We start from the raw sequence: 14,193 nt of genomic DNA, 5'->3' as shown, positions 1-14,193 counted from the left end.
CAACTTGCTGAAGAATCTCCCGCAACACCTTTGACTTGTTATACTTTTGGGAAACAGTGCACCAAGCACGAATCTTGAAATGACTAGCAACTAATGTATTGTTATACACTTTGTTGGCCAGAGTAGTTTTATCGAGTCCTGGCATTCCGACAATAGAAATGACATCAAGTTCGGATTCATGTTTATCAAGGAGCTGGTCAATAATCTTGGCTTCATCTTCTTCATGACCTACTGTTACCTCAACAAAAGATGATGAGGTTGACTCAATTGGCTCGACGGAAGACTTTGCATCAAGAGGGTCATCCCCATTCTTATCCTCCAGCTGTAAACTGGTCACTTCTGCCACGATAAGCTTGATCTTATCAGTGACACTCGGAAGTGAGAAAAGGAGATGCGAGAGAGCATTATCTCTGACAAGAATGGAATTAATGACATGTTATGCCTCATATGCCACATCTAAAGCACGCACCCAACAATCTTTAACTACTCCACTAGTATTGTCATCCAATGTTTGCCTGAAAGATGATGTTAGGAATTCAAGGCTTTGTTTCACTATTCAAATTTCTTTCTTTATGAGAGAAACTGAATAAGCATTGGAAATGAGCAAATCATTTAAATGTCTGAGTAGAAGATTCATGAAGAGGAAACCATCATCCATAGGAAAGCAAAGTTGAGATGACTGATCCGGGGCTTTCAAAAATTCTGTTTGATATCTCCCTTCATTCGTTCAATTTCTTGCAACAAGTCTGGACTAGCTGAAAAGCCTGCTTCATTGATATTATTCTCAGAGCTCTCCTCCAACAGAATAGATATCTTCCTTGTAAGTAGTGCGACATGTGCCAACATATCGTTCAATTTGTTAGGATGGATAAAGCGCTTTGGTATATCGGTGAGAAAGATCAATAGGAACTCGATCATGACATTGAAACTTTGAGTTTGAGAGTAATTGACAGCTACCATGCGTCCTTGGAGATGAATGAGATAATTTTGAAGAATCTTTGGAGATGCTTTTAGGATTTGCTTGACAAACCGTTTTAGTTGATGAGTTGACGTTGATTCTTTGATGAGCTTAGAAGTAGAAATGTATAGAACTTCCAGCTCAAGAGGGATTATGTTGATCAGTAGAGAAGTGACATTGGAAGAGTATTCAGAGACTTTGGATGAGGGATTATAGTTTCCAGTCCAAATAGCAAAATAGAATTGTAGAAATGTATGGGCGATGAATTGGAAGCGAGGAAAGAGATATTGAGTGGTAGTTGTTTTGTTGGCGAGGAGGATAGGATAGAAATCTGTCAGACGACGGAATACTTGGCGAAGAATGTTGTAGTCAGTCATCTGCGAGAGAGTCAAATAGTTTGGTAGATCATGGAGGTTTGTGAAGAGGTATTCAAACATTTTCTCCTCTGTGGTCATTGCTACATAATTATCATTCTTCAAACTTAAATAACTTTCCATCTCCTCCAGCAGCAGAGGGACAAGACTATCCATGTTGTATTTCTCTAGAGTTACTTCATCATTAAGTAGTGACCGAGTCATAAAACTGAACTTGTTTATTTTGTTGGACATCCTCTCATAAAAGTCATCCAAACTTGAATCCCCAAACAGGACAAATGTTCTTAGGAATCTCAGATTCATTCTTAGCTTTTTATTGGCACGCCAATTTGAATGTCTCAATACTTCGTCATTCATTATTTTCTTCAAGCCATTTGAGCAATCATCAATAAGATTCCTGATTCTTCTTCTTTTTTCCTCCTAAATTAAAACATAATATGTAATTGTTATCATTGTTGTTGTTGTTGTTTCAATAGAGACAATAACTAAAGAAATCAAAATTTAGTAAGACTTGGACAAATTGAATTAGCCTAAATACCCGATTCTCAGTTTTTCATGTGTGTTAGCCCATTAATATTTTGGTGATATAACTTTCGGACCATTTTTTAAAAAAAACTTCATGGACCCTCCGTAATGAGTTGTGGGAACAGTACGCATAGTCTCACTATGATCCATGACATTTTTTGGCATTTAGAACCCATTTAACAAGAATTAAATCATTTTCTTAGTTTTTTTGTGTATTAAGTCCATGAATATTTTGGTGATATGATTTCTGAGCGATTTTTTGAAGAAACTTTACGTGACCCTCCGTTATGAGTCGAGAGTGTAGTACGCATAGCCTCACCACTTACCCGGATCGGTTAAGCTCCCAAAAACAAGAAAGTGTGGCGCCACAGGTTCGATCAACCATGGGAGTAGGCATCTTTGAGGAAGGAGAACAGGGGAATCGTTTGGTCTAAGCAGATGCTTTCCTTTTCCAGATTCATCTGAGAGATTTTTGGTGTTGTCTTTTTTTTTTTTTTTTAAATATTATTATTTTAAGGGAAAATTGTATATAATAGCAAACTATTAATTCAAATTAAATGTTATAACCACAATTTGATTTAATAGTAACCCGTAGCAAACAATTGTCATTCGCCTCTCTCCCTAGGTTTCTCGCTCGCCAGTCTTGCCATTCTCTCCCTCACCTCTCTCGCTTTTATACAAACACAAATGTATAAAATGTGTTTGTGTTTGTATAAAGCGAGAGAAAACTGTATATACAAATATGAATACATATATTTTCGTCCTATACACTTATAATTATACAAATACAGATCTTCCTCTGCACAGTTCTCTTTTGCCTTTCTCGCTTTATAAAAACACAGATTATACAAATTACAGTGTATAATTTGTGTTGTATAAAGCGAGAGAGAGAGATTTGATATACACATGTTTTATTTCGATTCAATTGTATACAAATTCAAATTTTATGCAGATATATAAACACATTGAATTGAGAGGCTGCCAATGATTTATTCAAACAAAAGGCTGCCAACGATTTATACAAATGGCCTGCCAGTGAAATTATACAAATCTGAAGCTCCTGCCAGCGAGTTATACAATCTGATGCTCCATAACAAACATACAATTTGTTATAGAGCGCAATTATACAAACTATAGCTATAACATACAAATATGATTTTTATGTTTGCTATATATGAAAGTTACTCTTATTTTAACTTACTTGGGCTGGCCACTTTTGGGCTTGACACATTTTGGCTTTAGCTTTGAACCTTTGTGTTCATATTAAATAAAATGGCCCCATGGGTTATTATTGAAAGAAAAAAAAAAAGAACTTAAGCTCTAACACGCACACAACAAGGGACCTGATAGAGCTATTAAGGGCATCTTTTATGTGTTGTTGTCTAAATGATTGTAATGTGCTGATATTGTAAGCATTTATAAAGAAATGTATCAATTTTGTCAGTTGTGTACCAAATACAAAGCACAATTAGAGTTAATTGTGCGAATTGTAAGTGAAGTCTATATTAATTAGAGTTAGTTAATATAGTGGAAAATGGAGACATTGCTTTGGCTTAGCTAAGTAATAGAGTTATTATTTGTAGTGAGATTAGGAGTTTAGTCTCACGTGGTGTACTTGAAGTCTGTATTCACTTGTTGCTTGATAGTAGTGAAAACAGTTGGAAATCCTGTGAGTACAGATCGTGGTTTTACTCCCTTGAGCAAGGAGGTTTCCACGTAAAAATCACTTGCCTTTACTGTTCTTTATATCTCTTTTACTGCATTCCAGTATACCTCGACATGGTACTATAGTACACTGTGAGGTAGCACATCTCAACAAGGAGCAGTACATATAAACTCATCATGATCCACGATACTTTTGGGGTACACAATCAATCGAAAATATGTACACAATCAATCGAAAAGACAAATATGACTTACCAGTTCCCATTTCTTAATGAGTTTTAATTGGGGTACCCTTTTAATTGTTAATCTTTTTAGCTTCGGTCATTAAATATATTCATTCACAACTTTTCATGTACATAGTCTCTCTTCCTTTATAAATTTGACAAAAAATTATTAATTTACAGCACTTTTTAGCTTCATCATCTTATAATTCTTATATAATTTTGTTATTTATCGGCCATTCTTTTTTTTTTTCTTATTAATATATTCATTTTGTATGATATGACGACAAATATATTGTGTTGCTTTTCACGTTAATTGACTTGATTATAAATGTTTTCCCTTTTAACTTTCATTCTATATTTCAATTTTTATGATTTTTTTCTTTTAATTTGTCATTCTTATAAATTAATACAACATGTAATATTGGATACAAGTTTTTATTGTACTGTCCAATTATTCATATATACACATTGTAATCATCAGTTTGTTATTTTATGGGATTTTATCAGCTCAAGTATATTATCTAACCCCTTAGACAATTTTAACATATCATATGGTGTTATCATTGTTTTAATTTGTTTCTATGATTATTGAATGTTGTTTAAAGATTTTAGCATAAGTATTTTTTATAAAAAAATCTTATAAGTAATTGAGGCCAAACATGCAACACATATTCTCAAAATAATTGTTACAAAAATAATGTAAAACTAATAATTGCTAGAAAAATAAGTATAATTTATATGTAAAACTTAATTACTAATAATTTGGAGCATGTAAAAGTATTGATAGACATACCGATGACTTTCCTTCTTTTTCCATTGAATCTCCAACCTCGAACCAGCCTTCAATTTCTAAAGAATTGATTTTTCAACTTATGATCACATGCACATTAAATTAGGATAAAAATTAGAAGATAGTAATCACATGCGCACAAGTAAAAGAAAATGCAAAATAATTATTCCTAGTAATTTACGGTTTTAAGTAAATAAATGAATTGGTGAAAGTAATAAATAGCATGTCAAAATATATATTTTACGTTGATTAGACTTGATAGGTTACTCAGAGTGGCGCACAAGTATATACACTAATAATTTTTCAAGAATTTGGACCATAATATATACTCCTTCTATTCTATATTAACTGAATTTGTGAGACAATGCACACATATTAAGAAAAACATTTAAGAACATAACTTAAACCATAATTTTTACTATTGTCCTTTGCGAAATCATAAATATAGCTTTGTAAGTAGTGTAATTTATCTCATAGAAAATATAAACTCCAATAATTGAAAGGGTAAATATGAAAAAAATTTCAAACATTCATTTTGAACTTTGAACAATTCAATTATTCTGAACAATGAAAAAAATCTAAAAAATTTACTAAATATGAAATGGAAGAAGGACTAAAAAGATGAGATCTAAATTTAAACAAACCATGAGTGCGTTTGGTATGAACGAAATTATTTTCTGAAAATATTTTTTTAACTAATAAGTGGGTTTGTTATTTTTTTTTGTGTGTGTTTGATATGTTTTCTAAATAATAAGAGCATGTTTGGTATTGCTGTTAAAAATTGCTTATTTTTGAAAAGCACTTTTTTAAAATGACTTTTTAAAAAAGTGCTTTTGAAAAAAATAATTTATGTTTGGCTAATTCATTTGAAAAGTGATTTTGATAAACAAATTGTATTTTGCTAATCTTTTTAAAAAAATGCTTTTGAGAGTCAAATTACGAAAAAGAGTAAGTATTAATGTGCTTTTAATATTAATATTATTTTAAAGAGAGAAACTATTTTAATTATCTATTACAAAAATTTTAGTTACAATTTTATTTTAATGATATTAAAATGTACATATTCATAAATTTAAAAATCATTCCACAAATTAAACCACTATATACAAAAATTCACCACAAAAATAAATAAAGTCTTTCATATGTTTAATCCTACAAAATATTGTTGTTACCTTTATTTCTAGTTCTGTAAAATAAAACATATAATAATATATAATAATCTATAAAATATAAATAATAATATATAAACATTAAATAAATAATTTATTATATAAAAATAAAAAATAAAATACTTTAATGAATCTTAACCAAACTTATAAGATATGCTAATTAGTTAATAAGGGATATATTGATAAATATGTATATATGAAGGGGATATTTTAGTCTTTAAAAAAATATTTTTTTGAGAAGTTGAAATTTTTAACTTCTTCCCAACGACAACAGAAAATCTGCTTCTGCTTCCATTTAAAAGCAGTTTTAAGGACTTGCCAAACACTTAATTTTTCAAAATAATTGTTTTTTCCTAAAAAAATAATAATAATTTTAGCCTCCCAACAGCAATGCCAAACAAGCTCTAAGTAATCAAACGAAAACATTGAAAAATATATATTTCCTCCGTACTGAACACACCCTATATTAAAAGTGTTTTCCGTATCAAGATATATTAAGATCTTAAATATAGAGCCAACCAAGATATATATCTACAAAACTACGTTAAAAGGTCTTCTTCTATAAATCATTTTTCTAGTTCTTATTATGTATGTTTCTTTCAAATCAAGTGAATCACAGAAATACATGTAAAAAATGAAATAGAAAACTAGAAAAATATTATATTATACCTTTTTGTTTACTTCCAAGCTAATAATTCCTCTCAAATGGTAGTTTGCCTTGTTGCAGATTTACAGGAAGCAAATGTTGAAGAACCTAATTCACTTATTTAAAAAGCTTTATTGTTAGATATCTGCACATGTGAAAATAGATTAGTTTAAGTTTAGTATTGTTTTGAATTATTAAAGCAAAGTCTTTCTATATAATTTCCGACAGTCCATAAAAATATTTGTTTGAAAAAAGTTATTCAATTAGTCCTAATCAAGTAAGTTGACAAGAAAAAAAAATGGCATTTTAATGTCACATTATTATTATAAAATAATAATAAAAAAAGCTATGATGTTAATGCACCAACAATTGCAATTATGTATTTTTTTGTTGTCTTGATTTTTGGAATCAAGTGAAGTGGTTGATGTTTGATTTTTGGAACCAATTCTCAACCAGTATTTGCTTGACTTTTCTTTTTGTTTATAAATTATTTTTCTACATAAATAAAATTTTAAATTATTTGTTTTAACTAAATATTGTGTAGTTTTGATTTGAAAATTTTGATGTACCTATTCATTTACCACTTCTCCAAGTTTGAACACACTTTTTTTTCTTAACTAATATTGTCGTTACGCCGTTGTTTTTGCCCCTCACAATAAATGGTATATTTTTTTTATTGTAGCTTAAGTTTATATTTTTATATCATAATATTTTATATAAGTTATGTTTTTAGTTTGTAAACAACTTGGCATAAATTTGTGAAGTTGGTCAAAGTGCAAAGTGGAATTATTATTCTATCTCTATTCTAAATAAAATATCTAATTCATTAAATATTAAATAATATCATATATATTGTACAAAATACTAATACCGGAAAGGTGTTAAATCAAAAAGTTGAATAAACTTTTAAATACAATCAAATGAGAAAGACATTAAAAATATGATAATGAAACGATCATGGCTGATTTTTGGAACCAATTCTCAGCTAGTATTTGCTTGACTTTTCTTTTTATTTTTTAAAATTATTTTTCTACATAAATAAATTTTAATATTATTGTTTAACGAAATATTGTGTAGTTTGATTTGAAAATTTTGATGCACCTATTCATTTTAAAGAAAAGGAAAATGGTCTGATAGACCCTGGTACTTGTATGTGTTTGTATTCTGAACCTTTCTACTTACCTCTTTGTCAACTGAACCCTTTAACTCAATAAAATTCAACATCTTAAACCCTTTTGACCATTGACCAAACTTATGTGGCAACTTAATTGTTGAGTTGGCATAAGTACGTGATTTTATGTAAAAAAGGAGCGTGAAAATAAAAATTTAGACTAAAAATAATTAAAAGAAAAAGGAAATTACAATAAAAACAACAAAATAAAAATAAAAATTATAAACTTCACTCTTTCTTCTTTCCTCCACCCCGTTCCATTTCTTTCACCTTTGTCACGACCTGAGCCTACACCCTGGACATGGCTGGCACTCGAGAATCATTGCTAGTCCCCAAGCGAACCCTCATCCTGGCTACCTATAAGTGAAAGACTAACTCAAGCATACAAAGCTTAAAACATAATGAAATTCATGAAAAACTTAAATACAAGCTTTAACTCAAAAGAAAACTCTGAATAAAAATAGAATATTCAACTAGCCAACAATAGGCAACTCAAATCTTTAATACATTTAATAAGATAAATGAAACAGACTTCTCAAACTCTACTATCTATCTATGAAGCCTCTAACTGACAAAGATGAAAGTTAAGACAAGACCCACGACATCCTAAAAACTGATATAACTAAAAAGCAAATGAAATCCTCCGGAATCAAGGAGACTCACCATAGCTAACTCGAACTCCATGTGGTATCAATAAAGCTCCTGTTGATGATCTTGAATACCTGAATCTGCATCATGAAAGGATGCAGGCCAAATGGCTCAGTACATGGAATGTACGAACATGTAAGGGGAATTCTAAAGCACAACATAAGCTTGAACTTGATAAAAAGGAAACATACTTACCTCTTCTCAACTCACTCAACTAACTCAACTCAGGAATAAGATTCTCAACTGAAAGATAAAATATTCAACTCGGTGAAATAAGGCTCAACTCAATAATAAGATATTCAACTCAGTGAAATATGACTCAACTCAATAATAAGACACTCGACTCTTAGTACTCAAACTCTGGATACTCAACTTTGGATACTCATCTCAATATAAAGCAACACTAATAGATGCAATATATGGAAAGTTTTTAAAACAATAGAAAGCAACTCAATGTATTTAAGAATACATTATACTCAGTTTGTATGCAAGGATACAATATAAACTCTGTTTGTATATGAAAATACAAGTAAACTTTGTGTATATAAAAATACAAATATCTCTATGGGAGTTTCTCTAACCGACAACCATCACTTGAGAGCTATTGTGATAATACAACGTTTTGCCTCACGCTGGAAGGGCCGTCCTATACCTTGCCAAGGGTATTGAACCTGACTACTAAGTGGAAAGCACTAAGGAATCATCTAAAAAGTATGACCCTTTTCTACCCATGGTGGCTACATGGTTTATGGGGGCTGTGAGTTATCTGAACTCCCCCCTCCCATATCGGTGCTCAATACTACTCCCAAAATATGATACTAGCTCTTATGTTTAAAAACATACTTCTTTCTGTGATTTGAGATAATTGCTCAAAACTTAGCTCAAAGGCTATCTTGGAAATCAAAGTTTTATCTCTCGCTTAATTGTGAAAGCATTTACTCTTTTCTGAAAACTAGCTCAAAGGCTCTTTGGAAATCAAGGTTTCCTTTTCTTGTTTAAATGTGAAAACATTTTCTCTTTGGGAATACTTAGTTCCCATATAATCTTTTGAAGAAACTGAACTTCAATTTTACTCTTACTAAAACGTTTGTAAAAGACTTCCTAAAATATGGTTCATGCCGAATTATGGACGTGAACGACTCAATGCAAGGTTTTCAATAACCATAGATAGAACTCAATACTCAAGACTTAGAACTTGAAGATACTACTCCTCTCAATGATGCTCAATTTATGGAGTTCATGTGGAATTATATGCATGAACGACTCGACTCAAAGGTCTACATAACTACATGGATCTCATGTATATGACTCTTCTCATTCTCTTACTTACTTCCTCAAAACTTAGTTCAAAGCAATAGTTGATCTCAAAGAATTCACAATCGAACTCAAAGACTTTCTTGAACTCTACTCTTAATTCTCTCTTGAATGTGAATTATGAATTCAAGAGTTATAGTTCATGATATGAAGGATCTCGGTGATAGTGTAGACTCATGAAAAGATTCTCCTCACTCATATTCACTTACTTGAGTCTTGAAACAAGTTACTAGAAGTTGTAGAAGACTCCTCAAAAGGACTCAAAAGGGCTTTCTTAAATGTTCAGAAGAACTCTCAAGACTCAACTCTTAACTTTACCTTGAATTGGAATTATTAATTCAAGGTTATGATTCATGTTAAGAATTATTTCTAAGTGTTTAGAAGTAGTTTAGAGTGATTAAAATAAAAGGGAGTGAAGGTACACTTAAATGGGACTCAAACGGGACAACCAACAGAAAAAGAGTGGGGGTAGGCGACCTTGGCGCGTTCCGGGCGTGGGGCGCCAGCCCCAAACTTAAGAGGCTGCATATGGGCGCACTGCAAGGGCGCCGCCCCAGCCTCTCCCCAGGCCGAGTTCGACGAATTTTCCCTCTCGTTTTCTGATCTTAAATCGCTTTTAATCGATTTCTTTTCTCAAGTTTTCCTTAGATTCAATTACCCAACCTAAGTACACACTAACCCACTCAAAAAAACACTCAAAACAATCACTTTCATCTCAAGAAATCATCAAAACCCTAATAAAATAAGATTTAGAATGAACTTCAAGAACTTAAATCATTCTACTTTTGAGAATGAAATTAAGCTGAAAATAACATGTTTGGCGTACGGGTGACAAATCCAACACTATGGAAGCTTACATACCTCTTAGGGATCAAACCCATGGCGAAAATCCACGACAAAAATCAAGAACCTCGACGAACGCCTTGATCCTTTCTCTTTTCTCCTCTTCTTTTCTCTTCTTGAACTCTCAACTAAAACCCTAGGCGTATATTAGGATTATAAAACTGAACCTAATCAGATTAGACCTATAAAACATTACTAAAAATGAATTAAATCTGATTGGGTAAGGAAAAGACGAAAATACCTCTCTAAAATCCGGTTATGATTGTCCTTATCTAGACAACCCAACTTCTAATGAACATATCTCCCTCATATGAACTCGAAACTGAGCAAACTCGGTGGCGTTGGAAATAATTCAAATATTTTTCCTACGGTATATGATAGAACACCTAACTCATCCTTAGCTACGAGTTATGGTCGGTTGAAGTCGACCCTAAACTCATACTTAGCTTAACCAGCAAAATTTCAGATTTTGCTATTTCTAATTTAGTTCTTTTTGGAACTCAAGGTGCTACATCTAGTGACCTGACCTTAATACTTAAGAAATTTGAAATTCCTTAGTGAAATCCTACTCACAACGAAGGATGATTAGAGTCTCAGTTCGTAAAAAATTTCTGGGGTGTTACAACCTTTCTTGATCTTCCCCCACCCAATTCCCCATTACTTTCGTTCTCCCTTCCTGTACTCCTTTCCATTTCCTTTTCTCTTTTTCCTTTTTCATTTTATCTTTCCCAAATTAGAAATGATATCGTGCAAAAAATGAGAACAAAATGAGCAAAGGAAAATCAAGAAAATTGATGCAATACCCAAATCCACGGAAGAAATATGTCTAATGAGTATCATGAACTCTTTTTGTTGTTAAAATTGTTAGCAATTTTAGTGCTCCATCTTTAAATTTGTTATTGTTCTTGATTTGTCTTTCTTTTCCATCTTCTAGGGTTAACTGACAAAGATCCGGTAGTTTTGAAGGATAAAAGTAATTGTTGAATGTAAATTAGATGAAGTATGTTGGATAAATATAAATATTATAATCTATTGAAATACTTCAATGGTGATTCATTGGCATCCATGGAGAAAAGGATTTTACATGTGTTGGTCAAGTGATATGAAGATGAAGATGGAGTAAAAAAAGAAGAAAAAAAATAATTTATTTTAAAAAATTAAATAATAAGTGACGTGTCATATAAAATCTGATGTGGGTGATGACATGTCATTTTTATTGTGCGTTTGAAGTTCACACAAGGCCAAAGAGATTTAAAATGCTGAGTTTTATTGAGTTTAAGGGTTCAGTTGGTAAATGGTTAAGTAAAAGGGTTCAAAATACAAACACATACAAGTACAAGGGTCCATCAGACCATTTCGCCCAAAGAAAATACCACTTCTCCATGTTTGAACACTTCTAACTAATTTTGTGGTCGCGTCATTGTTTTTGCCCTCACAATAAATGATAATTGTTTATTGTGGCTTAAGTTTATATTTTTATATCATAATATTTCATTTAAGTTATGTTTTTAGTTTGTAAACAACTAGGTATAAATTTGTTAAGTTGGTCAAAGCGCAAAGTTGGATTATCATATTATCTCTATTCTAAATAAAATATCTAATTCATTAAATGTTAAATATATATTATATTAAATACTAATAGAGAGAAGGTGTTAAATCAAAAAGTTGAATAAACTTTTAAATACAATTAACTGAGAAAGATATATTTAAATAAAAAGGTTTAATAAACTTTTAAATATAATTAAATGAGAAAGACATTATGTAACACCCCGGACTTCAAAAGAGCTAAATAGAGGTTCGTACAAGTTACCCATCGGTTTTTAGTTTTGGGTCAACTTTAAATGACCATATCTTTAAGCACATAAAGAATTAGGTGGACCATGAGCTATCAAATCGAAGGTGTTTGAGTCCTCTTTCCAACGCCACCAAGTTTGCTTAATTTCGAGCTTGGTGTAAAAAATTATGCTCATTTGAGTGAAGTCTCTGTTTAAGTCTTTTTATTCTATTATAGAAGGGTATTTTTGTCTTTTCCTTTTCCCACTAGGCCTAGCATGTTTTTTCTCTCCCAATTAAGGGTCTAATGATATGCTAAACCACTCTTGATCGTTTCTAAACACTTAGAAAAATAAGAGAAGAGTTCAAGAGGAGAAAGAGCTAGGTTTTGAGCGTTCGTCAAGATCCCGTCGATTTTCGCCAAGAACATTGTTGTTTCCAGGTATGTAAGACTTCTCACAGTGTTGGAATTGTTCTTCTTCATCCCATACATCTAGTTATCCACGAAATCGTTGTATCTAAAGGCTTCTTGAGTAGTTCTTGATATTTGTTCAATTCCTTAACAATGGAGGTTGCAAATTCTTATGCTTTGTGAATCTTTAGTAAAAGTTGTGCTTCCCAAAGGGATTGTGTTGAATTCCTCATGTATTCGTATTGGGCTTGAGAATCAAGAAGAGTTATAGGAGAATTTTCCCCCATTCTAACTGAGTTAGGACCCTAAATTGAGTACAAAAATTCTTCGACTTTTTGGGTATCCGGGTGGGGCGGCACGCCACGCCACCAAGGTGCCAGGAATTTTGGTATGTAGTTTGGGGCCTGGAGCCCCACGCCAGCAGTGTGCCCCAAACTTTGGTTAGTAGTTTGGGGACTGACTCCCCATTCCAGCAGTGAGCTAGGGTCGCCTAAACCTTTTTCTTTTCGTGCTTCATTCCGAACGTGTTCCTTTGAATCATGACTACGTTCTCTTCTTTGTATTAGCTCCTAAAGGCTCCATTCATCCTTGAGAGATCATATGTGTCCTAATCACATGTCTTAATTTACATTCCAAACTAAGTGAGTTTAAGAGGAAAGCTCAAGAGGTGTTTTTGAGTCATTTTGAGGATTCTTTAATCAACAATGGTTTTGAACTAAGTCTTGAGAAAGTAAATATGAGAAAAAAGAAGAGTTGTATTCATGATTGAAAAAGAGTATAAGGGAAGTAAATATTCCCAAATGTAACACTTTTACGATTTAAAGAGAGAAACATTGATTTCTAAATGAGTTTATGAGTTCAGAGATATTTTAGAGTATTGTTTTATACATTTGAGCATGAGTTTATATATTATAGGGAATAATATTGAGCATCAATATGGGGATGAGTTCAGACAACTCACATTCCTCATAAACCATGTAGCCAACACGGTTTATGAGCATTTTTTGAGTAATTACTTTAAATTGAGAAATAGTTATGTTTTATACATTTGAGCATGAGTTTATATATTATAGGGAATAATATTGAGCACGGATATGGGGATAAGTTCAGACAACTCACAATCCTCATAAATCATATAGCCAACAGGGGTAAATGGTTGTACGTACTTTTTAGATGATTCCTTATTGATTTTAAGCATAGCTTAGTAGATCCACTTAGTTGAGGTGTCCTATACCTCAACAAGGTTTATGACAGTGTGGGCGAGACACTGTATATCACATAGCTCATAGTGATGGTTGCCGGTTAGAGAATCTCCCAAATAAGAGTAAAGGATAACTTATTGTATTTTTATACATCATTGAGTTTATATTTTCTGTTTTATAATGCTTTAAACATTGCATCTCTTGTTATTGCTTTTATATTGGAGTTGAGTTGAGGTGAGTGTCTTCCAGTCTTATTGGTTTAGTTATCTATGTTTTCAGTTTCCCCTTACATGCTCGTACATTCAATGTACTGATGTCATTCGACCTGCATCTTATTAATGATGCAGATACAGGTGTCCAGGGTCATCAACAAGCGATTCGTTGATACCATTTGCACTCCAACTAGCTTTGGTTAACCTTCTTGTTTTCTAGAGGGCTTCACACTTATTTCCTTCTTTTGATTAAGTTGTCGAGGGTTC

General features: G+C 32.1%; 1 pseudogene; it reads right to left on the bottom strand.

Moving 5' to 3' along the window:
* The window catches only part of LOC102591584 (putative late blight resistance protein homolog R1B-16), an 8,366-nt pseudogene extending 1,873 nt beyond the window's left edge, over positions 1-6,493 (bottom strand).
* Between the last annotated feature and the right edge of the window lie 7,700 nt (positions 6,494-14,193).

The sequence above is a fragment of the Solanum tuberosum genome, unplaced genomic scaffold, assembly GCF_000226075.1.
Source record: "Solanum tuberosum cultivar DM 1-3 516 R44 unplaced genomic scaffold, SolTub_3.0 scf00189, whole genome shotgun sequence".
NCBI classification, from domain to species: domain Eukaryota; kingdom Viridiplantae; phylum Streptophyta; class Magnoliopsida; order Solanales; family Solanaceae; genus Solanum; species Solanum tuberosum.
The sequence above is the reverse complement of the archived record's forward strand: the minus strand, read 5'-3'. Positions and strand labels throughout refer to the sequence as shown.